This window comes from Ostrinia furnacalis, unplaced genomic scaffold (genome assembly GCF_004193835.3).
Source record: "Ostrinia furnacalis isolate ACB-3 unplaced genomic scaffold, ASM419383v2 OfSCF7340, whole genome shotgun sequence".
In the NCBI taxonomy this organism is placed as follows: domain Eukaryota; kingdom Metazoa; phylum Arthropoda; class Insecta; order Lepidoptera; family Crambidae; genus Ostrinia; species Ostrinia furnacalis.
In genome coordinates, this window is record NW_021137579.1 from 389697 (window position 1) to 402210 (window position 12514).

Sequence of the window (12514 nt, forward strand, 5' to 3'; positions counted from 1 at the left end):
GGCCAGTACCTCTAGCATGAACAACTTTCGTCTTCGAATCGTTTGCGTATTCGATAAAATTCGATACTCAATCTTCGAATTAAACGATAACGTGACAATTTTGATTCACAAATACCACATCTCATACTAAGTTCACTTTTTATTTCGCTATTGTAGTTTTCGTACTAAATCTTTTGATGGCGATTCGAATACGCAAACGATTTGAACTCGAAAGTTTTTCGTGCTAGCCGTACAGGTTGCACCATCTTACTTTAACTTTGACAAACGTCAAAAATCTGTAAAACTCCCTACAAAAAACACCGGTTAGCGTTGTAGTTACGGTCAAAGTTAGGTGATGCAACTCAGCCTAAGAACCGCGCAAAGGATTTTTAGTGTCCTCATTTCACTTCGGAACTATTTCGTGCAAATTTTCCAGGTGAATTGAGTCAACTTTCTACACCCAGGTGAATAAAGTGGAATAAACCTGCGCAAATGCCTTCGTTACCGACACAGTATCACAGGAACCGAGTCTTGAGACTTCACTTGAGTGAAAAAACTGGACTCAAACATTGTTGATACTGATTCATGCTGTAAAAAGCTGAAACATAATGTATTCACTTGTCTGGTGGCTTGTACAATTAGCGTCAAATACTACTTTGGGTGTGTTTACGCTGACAGTATTATACGAGTACAACACAAAAGCGTAAGTATTTTAAACTATTATGTTGCATTTTTACTATAAAATTATCACTTCACGGGATTTATTGCAACAATATCTATTTTAACGGTAAATAAAATATTTATGACTCGTGCAACCGAGCTGAAACGTCGGGAGGGTAAATATTTTATTTACCGTTAAAATAGATATTGTTGCAACAAATCCCGTGAAGAGATAATTTTAAAAGCGTAAGTTTTTGCAGCCTGTAACTTACACGAACTTTATAAGAACGAACGGTTTTAAATTGACGTTGACTTGTTACTTTAGTAGTAAACCTGATTTAGTGCAATATATTTTTAAGTTACCTAACTTAAGTCTAATTTAATATATTGATGAAAAAGACTTCAATGCTACGACTGTAAAAATATTATACTTATTTTATGTTAGAAATCTTAATAATTAGTAGGTAGTTAGTAACGCCGGACTCATTCTGTTAAGAGAAAATAGTTTAGACAATGTATTGAATATTTTTTATTGTTCTTCATATTTATTTTTAGATTAAATTACTGTATTTGTAGGTATCTTTATACATAATTATTGTTCTCAAGTAAGTAATAAATGTAAGCATAATCTTTTATGGAAATAAACTAAAAAGCTAAAACTATTTTTTATTTGGTAGCAGAAAATCCTTAAAATTGTATTAATTTTTATCCCCACCATAAATGGCGAAGAAAATCGGCAAGACTTGGAGCGAGATCAAACGCGAAACTCAAAGCCGAACGCGATGGAGGATTGTTGTGGACACCCTCTGCCCCATCTAGGGAACATAGGACCTTAATGCCCGTATTCACCATCAATCCCTAATTTTTAAGTGACCCCTATGAAAACAAAATTCCTGTTACGTGTTACCATAGGGGTCACTTAAAAATTAGGAATTGATGGTGAAAACAGGCATAAGTCAAGTAAGTCTCAAATGGATATACACTCGACATCAAATAAATCGCACCTCCCGCAAAAAGCACTTTCAAACGTAAGGTTATGCATCCCCACTTCCCACCAATATTGACACCATTTAAAAGACTAGTTCTAAACTTCATTTCTCTAAAGGAAAGGTTTTTACCCCAAAAATGTGTCTTTAGAAAGATCTAGAATCACTTCTTCAAAAAATAGGTAGTTAGGTACGCTTGAGCCAACTTTTATGGGTATAAAACTGTTAAGAACGTTTACGCGAATCGCGGCATTTCAAGGGGCATCATTGGAAATGATTTGCGCGCGGCGTTTTTTAATAGTTTTCAAATGTTTATAGCAAAACAATAACAATAAATTTGTGCATCGTTTCAAAGTAAATATTTTAAAGAAGTGTTATTTTATTATATTAAGCTATTTTTATGTTGAATTAAAGAAGAATAATGGTGTAAAAATCACCTTGATTTTTGGGTATTTCACGTTCTTTGAATTTGTGATTTCTTATTGTAAAATGCTTAAATCTAAAAATTTTCACTAACTATTTGCCTAAGGACCTATGCTATAGGATATAAATGTTTGTTATATCGTTTTCACAGTATTTTTATAAAAAATTCAGCTTGTAAACTGACGCTAAAGTGGAAATTTGAAAACCTGTGTGGGCTTATCTTGATAGAATTCTTAAATACTATACTAATCGAAATATTTTCTCAACTAACTATTTAGACGACGAAATTGCCTAATTATTTTTGCCTATAACATATTTGTAATGTAACTGGTTAGTAAACGTAAACGCTCTTAAGTTGGGATTAATCGCTAACCATCTGTTAAAGAGGACACGTGAGATCATTATTTGGTTTTATAACCATAAAAATTGGTCTAATTGATCCCAGAGGTGAGCCTAAAGTGAGGTCTTTTTTCAAGTCACATTTATGGTATTATGTTAATCATTTATTAAGAAATTAAATGTGTTTTTCTTTAAGGATATTTATTGGACTTTCAAATAACACCAATATTGTTGGGGCACCATGATTGTGTCAGAAGTTCGCGTCGCGGAAGGTGCGATTTATTTGATGTTGAGTATATTATGAGTAGCAGCATTATTAGGAAGATAACTAATCAAATTAAATGATCCCACCAATGTTGTAAATAACACAGACATTTTGAATTAAACTTTGTAATGAATTCATTCTCCCTTTAACTTAATCAGGAACTATGGAAGACAGATTGTTAAATATCAAACTTTTAGTTCATAACATTGTAATTAATGTTTCGTCAACCACAGAAATAACATTGAAAGTGCTGTCAAGCGTAATAATTCAGGCCAACTGCCTTTTTGGAAAATAAACAATAATCAATCATAATTATCTTGAGAGTCGATTGTCCATTAAACTGTCATAATATTCCTGGAATTTTTTTCCCAAAAGGTGACGTCAAGCCGAATTTATCATATTCTGTTTTATTGACGGCCATTAACTGAATCCCAAACCCAGAATAACTTACTGAACTTTCTATTCAGTCATAAAAGCCAGTTTTAGCTTATAGACTCTCTAAGCATGTTAAATCCCTAAAATCCCTTAGGACAACCTTTTTCTTTTAAATTTACGATTTGTGTCCATGTAAGTTTTTTAAGTGTTAAATAAACATTACAGCAACATATTAGGATTTAAAATTGATTATGACAAATTCATGAGTAACCTTTTACAAAGTAAGTAAAAATATTTAAAAAAAAACTAAAATAAGTGCTTATTTCTTTAACAGAGTACACAAAGCGCGATGCAAACAGCTTCTTTACACCGAAGACCTGATTGAAAACTTTACATAAACTATTATCCACACATCGTTCGTGAATTTCCATAAAACCGCAACCTCGGGTGAGCTCCGCAGTAATCGCCCAAGTAATTTCCTATCAGCAGACGAGAGAAAACGGTTTGCATTTTATCTGTGGGAGACGCGTGCAGCGCATATAGGAACTTAGAGTAAGACTTAGAATTTTGTCTTTATAATGTCTAGTAGGTACTTAGAGTTCCTACCTGGGAAAAGGGTTTGTGAAAAACAAAACATTTGAATCGGTTTAAAAAAAAGGACATTTACATACTACAATGACGATTGAAAGTAGTGTTCAATGCGTGTTTAACTTTTTGTATTAGGGACCTGGTGTTGTTAATCACATGAATGTAGAAACTTACAGTAAATCTTGTATGTCCTTAGTCTGCGAGTAAGTACTACTATTGATCCTTTAGATGACTAAGTACAACGCTATTCTATTGAACAAAAGGAACAGCCCTTTAGTGGTCCCATTAGCAATAGCTATTTATTATAAATATCGTCTGACTGCCTTCAATTTAATTGTTCATTGTCCTGTAATTAATGGAACGATTTTCTTCAAATACTTACTTAATTTTCCGTCAATTTAGCGGTATAATTTACGTTGTTTCTTTGTATCGTTGACTAGTGACACAATTTTAGGTAAACTTTGCCTCGTGGCACTTAACAAAAGATCCTTTTCAAAGTCAAATGGCAAGAGAGACCGGGTCACAGGGACCCAGGATCTATATTGCCATCAGGCGCCCCACTTGGGAGTGACAGTCAAATAAAAGTACCTAATATAAGTTGGTTTTGTTTGATGGTACTGTCTCACGACTTCGCGATAAGATTATATTAATTAATATGAAACAAACAGAGTGAAATGATGGACGTTTAATCAGTCCTTTCAAGCAACTTAAGACGTTATTTGACGGCTCAATGGCTATCGTCTTGAAACAATTTGTAATTTAACTGTCGGCAGTGATGATTGGGAAAATAATCCATTAAGTTATAAGATGTTAAATTATCATCGTCATCATTCATTCATCTGGATGTGTGATAAAAGACGCCTGAAATATGTTAATTACCTAACGAAACATACCTATGACATATCCAAATAAAAACATTATTTTCACCTAACTAGTTAGTTATTTTTGAACGTAACTACAAGTTTCTAGTCATGGATGTAACCAATATTTTGTAACAAGTCACTTGTAATACCTAGTAACTTAACCTAAATCTAAACACATTTTCAGGCAAACCACATCAAATATTGAAGAAACATTATGTCAACAAATGTAATCAAAATCCGTTTACTCAGAAATCGATAGGCATCTAAGTTATATTTATCAACTCAAACCAATATTCAAATCTTCAAGTGTAGGTAGGTGTAGGTACAGTTTATATCAATAGAACTAAATTGATTTGATATGTTTAGTAAAATGTTTAGGTATCTATACCGTTCTAGCAATCATGAATTACGAGTAAGTACATAGAAACTCTTGTTACCTAGCTATTACTACCTATTATTCCGTTCAGAAGTCAACATGGTGGAGGCGTAGGTATCATTCTGCAGATACCAAACATGTTCCAATGTTACGATACATTTTCATTATATTTCATTCTGTCTGCCTTACACGTGGCTTGATGCTACATTCGAATATTGTAGCTATTCTATTAATTTTAAGCTTACACTTAATAATTGCGTTCATAAACCGTAGACAGCCTTACAGGGCATTTCGTCTCTCATTGTTTGTATACCCCGAGGTAATTTATACAATCAAATAAACACCAATCTTCAGAGTAAGCTCAAAAACCTTGTCGATATCAGCCAGCGAAACTACAAACAATTTTCTCGGCAGAGAGCATTCAAATAGAGCCATCTTTCATCAAAATGAGGGCAGTCTGTACCTGCTTTAGATCCTTTCAAGGTTACCTCCTTTTACAAAGTGAATGCTAGAGCATAAAACATTTTCTTTTGTTGTGCTCAAAATAACAACTCAGATTTGTAAAGATCTGTCGCGAAATTCAGCTGAATCATCACGTCCTAGTTCTGGATTGAAGGCTATTCGACCAGTTTTCCCTGGATTTTCTTATGTTGGATTGCGTCCAGGTTATTAAAAGTAAGAACCTCAAACATAACAAACTGAATAAAAAGCGTGTCTACTGATGCTAGTAATAAGGACAACACATAATTTTTCCCCAGCGATATAAAATTGTCATCCGGCATCTGGGAAAAAAAATCACCTGAATGTGAAACCGGGAAGAAGGTGTGATTTTGTTATTAGTCGCCGAGAATGTCAGCCCTAGGTCAAGCTATTGTGTTTACAAATGTTCCGAAAAATCTCTTCATTAAATAATGGGTATTTTTTTAGGTTTCTCAAACGTCTTTCAGTCCACTGTGCTTAAAAATTGCAGAACGATTTTCACATAGGTACCTACTTATCAAGTCGTGGGCGTTCGACGTATTCAACATTATTTATCGTTTTTACTTTAATTTAAAAGTACTTTTTTAATTTCTAGAATAAAATTATGTTTTGTAATATTATACTAACAAACAAGTGGTTAAAACAAAATTAGTTATAACTACACAAAACTTTCTCTACGGGCGACCAAAAGTAAAATAATAAAACCGAGATTTACTCTACTTATATTCTACCATTTCTATTACTCTTTTTCTGCTACTGTGACTAAAAATACGAAACATGTAGCTCGAAACATGTTGTGGAATAAGATCAAAGTATGGATGGCTTTCAAAAAGCATTGTTTAATGGAATACTAACATAAACTTGTTTTTAAAATGCATTAAATGCCGTTGTTTTTAATATTGTTCACTGAAAATATAAAGCGACCTAAACTAATAGTAGGATAGGTCCCTTTGTATCAAACCATAAAATAGACTCCACGCCCTAGGGGACCTTTTAATCTCAGCGTTTTCTTAGTGCTTTCACAAGTAGGTAATTTCGTTAATATTAACATTATACTTATAAGTAGTCTAGATCACATTACTTACAGCTTTAGCACAAATTAATTAGGTAGACTCTGTTTTTTGGCACTTTTATCATCTTCGCTACGATCGCCAATTTTGCGACTTTATCGATGCAGCATCGCGATTTCGCGACTTCATGCGTTCGGACGCAGTATCGGAATCGCGCGTTTTAGCAACTGCTGTCGCTGCGTCGAGCTTCCGAAAAGCTACGCAATCGCCGCGTTTGGCGTTTTTAAGTGTGCGGTGTGAAACGTGTAGCCGCTACATTCAGCTTCTAAAAAGCGCCTAAATCGCCGATCGCCTCTGTACGAGCGGCGCAGGACCGACCGGTCTTTGTGGAAATCCTTGCGGGAGGCCTTTGTCCAGCAGTGGGTGGACGTCTTTCGGCTGAAACGAACGGCTAACAGTAGCATGTGTGCTATGAGCATATTATCAAGGAGATTATCTGCATAATAGGATACTGAATTACCTACTATAATTAATACCTATTCAAGAATAAATTATAGCCCGTGATTGGTTTAACCAATATTAATAATAATATACATGTACTAGTATACCAAATATTATTGTCTCGAATCCAATATATTAAGTTAAATTGGAAAAAACTCTCATCATTATTTCATTTTCGTTGGATTTTCCTAAAACGGTTTTACATTTTAAATAATAAACATCATAATCTATAATATTAGAGCTCGATTTTTCTTTCACTCACTGAGTCAAGAAAAATCGTGAAATGAGTATTGTTGTTCATCGCAGGTTTTTTAATTGTATTTTCTCATCGAAATCTCAAAAGAGTATTCTAAGTTACTTACTTTCTTTCTTCGTTACGAATTTGTTGAGAAACTTTTTGATGTCGGTTCTTGAAAAAGTTTTTTGAGATTGCGATTGAGCAGAACAAAAAGTCAGTGAAGAATTAATAAAATTAAAATTCCCATGAAAATCGCTGTCCCCAAAGGATTCGGGATAACGACCAAACCAAGAGTTCTTAAGGTGATTACTGACCCGAAAATACCACTACCGCCTTTCTTTATTTATTTAAATTAAACCGGGGCACTTAAATGTATTGCTGAATTACAGCTACAAGTAGAGTTACGCCCGTTATTTATTCACAAACGCAGCAAATCGAACGCACAGCGTTGAATAGAGCTCTGTGATTGTTTCGTGTGTCACCCTGTGCGAGCCTGTGCTTCCACGCGCACTGTGAGACCTCATAGTAATGTTTGTGAGTGAGTGTAACTCAACCTTTGCCAGGCGTCAAATAATATACACAGGGCCGTTTCTATACAGGCATTTCAACGATTTAGAAATGATCGTTAAAATGAATAGACTTACTCTAAAATCCACTCTTAAGAGGAAACTAAGCTGTTTAAATTACTGTGCAACTGAAAATATTTTTCGACAAAAATAAATAGTGGTCTATTCGTGGTACTTTAATAAATCAATCACTGTCTTAAATGTAGTATACTGTGAGTCTAATTTTTAAAATCATTGTGTAAAAAAAAAAAAATTGGTGTAAATCAAATAACTTATGTAACANGAGGATCAGTACTGTTGTAGAAAATTCAATAAAACTAGTATCTACGTTAATCTTTAAGACATAAGAAAGATATATCTTTTTGAATTATCCAAATCGGACCATTACTTACGAAGATATTAAGTAATAAACATAGGCCGTTTTTGCCGCTAAAAGTCAACGTACGCAAGGCCGCGTGACGTCATTATATCCGAATCGAGCGCAGCCGGCGTACTAATCGGTCATTCTCCGGATCTGGATTATTTTGTTGATTACCCCGACCTTTTTTATTTTTGAATTTAGAGTAAGTTTAGGTAAAACATTTCAAAATAGACATTATTACGAGCATATTTTTTATTTTGGCCCATCTGTAGCAAGCAGGAATAAAAAGTTATGCGACATCAAAATTTTCATGGTCGGGGTAATCAAAGTTGGGAGTAAGAGTAATCAAAAATAAAACAAAATATTTTATTTTCTAAGGTTTTTTTTAAGTTATGGTAAAATAAATGTTATTATAACTAGCCATTTGTTATTTTGATGTATAAACGACAATATTGTAAAGTTTCAACAAAATCTGTTAAGTAGTTGTTGCGTAAAAGAGTAAAAAATTACCTATCGATAGCTTACTTTATTCTGATGAATAAATGTCATTACAAGTTTTTCTCTAAAACTGATAATTTGGCTAGAAAAAAATATTTTCTATCCACGCAGTACGCCGCCAGCGTTCGGATCGGATATAATGACGTCATCGTCCCCGCGCCGGGCGGTCAGTGAACTTTTTTAGTAATTTGGCCATAACTTCGTCAATTTTTGTCGTAGAACAAAAATTTTTGCACTGTGTATTAAGGATTTCTTAGCCCTATAAATCTGCATTCACAGCTAAAAATCGAAATGATCCTCATTCAGGTATTAGCCCGCCATAGTCCTACTGAGAGACCAACTATATTGTGTACGTACCAAACCTGCTTACATCGTAATACTGCGAGATTATTATTTTTTTGTCCTACCTTCATTGTACCTAGTTTTTTAAGTTTACCTATTGCACTGTCATTGACTATGGTGAGAATAAAGTTATTTATTATTTATAGTGAATACGGGCGTGAGTCATTTCAAGTTGTCATTCCATGTAATACCTATGTATAATATGGGAGAACAAAACCCCCGTTGACATAATCATATAAATTCTAAAGAACTGTGAATCAATTCGTCTCTTGTTTTGAACAGAAATGAACCGGACAATAGTTCTAGTTCTCCGAAACGGGATCCATATCCCGTTTCGGTGAACAAAGGCGATCATGTGTCCCACAGGAACGTGTATTATTTCCTGGAAATCTTAGGTTTCCACCCGGCAAATAGTGGACCTAGCTTTCTATTCGTGGAAAAATGTTAGCTACAACACTGAACACTATTCAACTCACTGTCAGATCTTTGTTTCACCGGGAACTGCTCCAAAACTACTAAAATTATTATAAAAATATCTTACATAGCCCACTTAAAAATACCGAAATTCAAATAATATGTATCGTATAATGTGATTGTGATCTAAATATTATTAAAATAATCTAAGCAAAGACTTATAAAACACTGCATACACAATCCCATAAATGATTCCCATATTAAGTATGGGATTATGAATTAAGTTTAGTGTCGTTTATCAAAAGAGCCAAAGTTTTGAAGTACGGACCACGATACAAATACTTAAAGCAAATAAGTAATTGTGACATCTTACGGAGTTACTATGAGTTTTTATAATTCAAACAAAAATGTAGACTGATGCATTATTAAAACATAGCTCTAAGACATAGGTATGTAATATGAACTTATGTAGGAAATATTTAGGATGATCTCGATATTGTAAACAAAAAATAGCCCCAAATTGGTGATAAACACTTAAAACTTTGAAACGTGACAATTACAAAGTTATTTTATTCGATACGCCTCAGTTGAGGTCGAAAAGGCGAATGTGTAAACCCAGTTATTAGAAACTTTGTTCGGAAACATTTGCATAAATCTGCTAACTTCCGAAACAACCTTTTATGAAGTTTCTTCATATAAAGTTAGTGGGAGATCACATTTGCAACTTAACCTCCTAACTGGAATTGCTTTGTATTTCATACACTTACAGCTTTGTGACTTCACATTTTGACAAAAGATTCCAAGACACAACTTCTTAAAAACACGTAAAACCGAAAACCGTGTAAGATTTTAATTTGCTGTAAAATGAGATTTTTAGTATCTTCCAAAACTAACTAGGTAATCAATAAATTTTAATAGTTATTCAAATGTAGCGAAGCGTTCACGCACAAAGAGGCCCGACCGCAGATCATAGAAATCTGAGGGCCCGACCGACTTACGACAAGTTTATATTTAGAACTATTGGGTGGTACTCGTAGGAGTCAAATAACGGGTGAACGTCAGAATGGCGGGTGTATGATCACAGAAATGAATAAAATAAATATGATTAATTAATACCTGAGGTGTACCTTGGTGTACCTTTAGTTATTTATTTTGTACTTCCCTAAGACGGGAACAATTACGATTACAAAATGAGCCGCCAACCTGATATCAGGTTGGCGGGTGTATGCTGACAATGGACGAAACAGGTAAGTTACGGTATTCTAATATTTATCATTATTTAGTACCTGAGATGTACCTCACAAATATATTAATACGAACCAAATGCGACGAATAATTAACGAGAAAATCGATACGAAAAATTTGATGTCCACCATTTTCTTGATGGCCACTATTTTTTATAAGAAGTTCGAAAGTTGATCTGACACAGATAATACATAGCGTACTATTTTTAAAGTCTGTTTTTGATGACACGCATCTTGTGAATTTCCAATACCATTAATTTGCTAAAATCAAAAAGTATTGATAGTAGCGCCCTCCTGTAAATGTCATAAATAAGGTTGTCCAACGTGGCAACAATCGAAACCAACAATCGGGACATCGTCTTCTTCTTCTAATTTTATTCTCTTCTTCTTTTCGTCTAGAAGCAAATTAATGGTATTGGCCAATTCACAAGTGTGCGTGTCATAAAAACAGAAAGTCTGTCTGCACAAAAGGGTATGATTTAAGCTGTCACCAATTAAGCCTTGGGCAGACCAAACGCGGGGCTGTAGCGGCGCAGTTTGAATGCGGGCCCGCGCAAGTTATAATACAAGAAATTTTTTGAAGTATGTCACACCAAATTTGAACGCGGGCCCGCTCTCCAACCGCGCCGCACTGAAACTGCCGAAAAACAAACGAGGCGGCGCGGGTGCGGGACAGAAGCGGCGCGAACGCGGGCCCGTGCTGTTGTAATACTATGGCGGCCATATTAGCATGACACATCGGACGCAGGGCGGTAGCAGCGCGTTGAAAGCAATTGCTTTGAAACTGCGCTGCTTTCAGTGTGCCTCAGCCGCGCTGCAACTGACCCGCGTTTGGTCTGTGGAAGCCTTTAAAGTCGTTTTCTGTTTCCTTAACAATGGAGTTTGTCCCCAAAATAATAGATTTGTCATCAAACTCTAGTCACCAAACAATATAAAATCAGTTCCACGAAAAAACACCTAAAATCATGGAGATATAGGGTCTAGTACCAAATTCATATTTTTGAATGTATTTTAATAGGTTTGTCTTAATAAGTATTGAAGCAAATTAATTTAAAGTGATCACCACCAAATCATATTTTGTCGCTAGAAAATTTCAAAAAGTTTCACTAAAATTAGGAGTTATCATCGTCATCGTTTCAACGAAAACAGTCTACCTACTACTTCTGGAATATAATGCCTCCCCCAAGGATCTTAATTCCCACAGGTAAAAGCAGTATTTAGATGAAATTTCTAGCTAGATAGTAAATAAAACACATAGTTTACGTGAAATAATCAACATTGAAATAAAATGTTACCATTGTATTGGTGACAAAATAACAAATTAAAGGGAATCGCAGTTTGGGATCGAAAATCGATTTATTTGGTGACAGATCTACCATTTTGAGGACAAAGCTATTATTTAAGTAACTAAGTAAACTATTATTATGAGAACTATGTTTATATTCAATCACTACAATTTCTTTGGTGGTTTGATCCATCTTATAATTTACACATATATTAACATTAATTTGGTGATTCATAGGTATGAATGAACACATGGGGGGAACACATTTGTTTATCTGAGAACGAAAATATTTCGTGGCGATAGATTTAATTATTTGGTGATACAACTTGACATCTATAAATTTTGGTGACAGAAAATATTATAGTTCCCATTTAAAAATACTGCGGCATGTATTATCTGTGTCGGTATCAACTTTCTAACTTCTTATAAAAAATTGTGGCTATCAAGAAAATGGTGGATATCAAATTTTTCGTATCGATTTTCTCGTTAATTATTCGTCGCATTTGGTTCGTATTAATATATTTGTGAGGTACATCTCAGGTACTAAATAATGATAAATATTAGAATACCATAACTTGCCTGTTTCGTCCAATTTCAGCATACACCCGCCAACCTGATATCAGGTTGGCGGCTCATTTTGTAATCGTAACTGTTCCCGTCTTAGGGAAGTACAAAATAAATAACTAAAGGTACACCAAGGTACACCTCAGGTATTAATTAA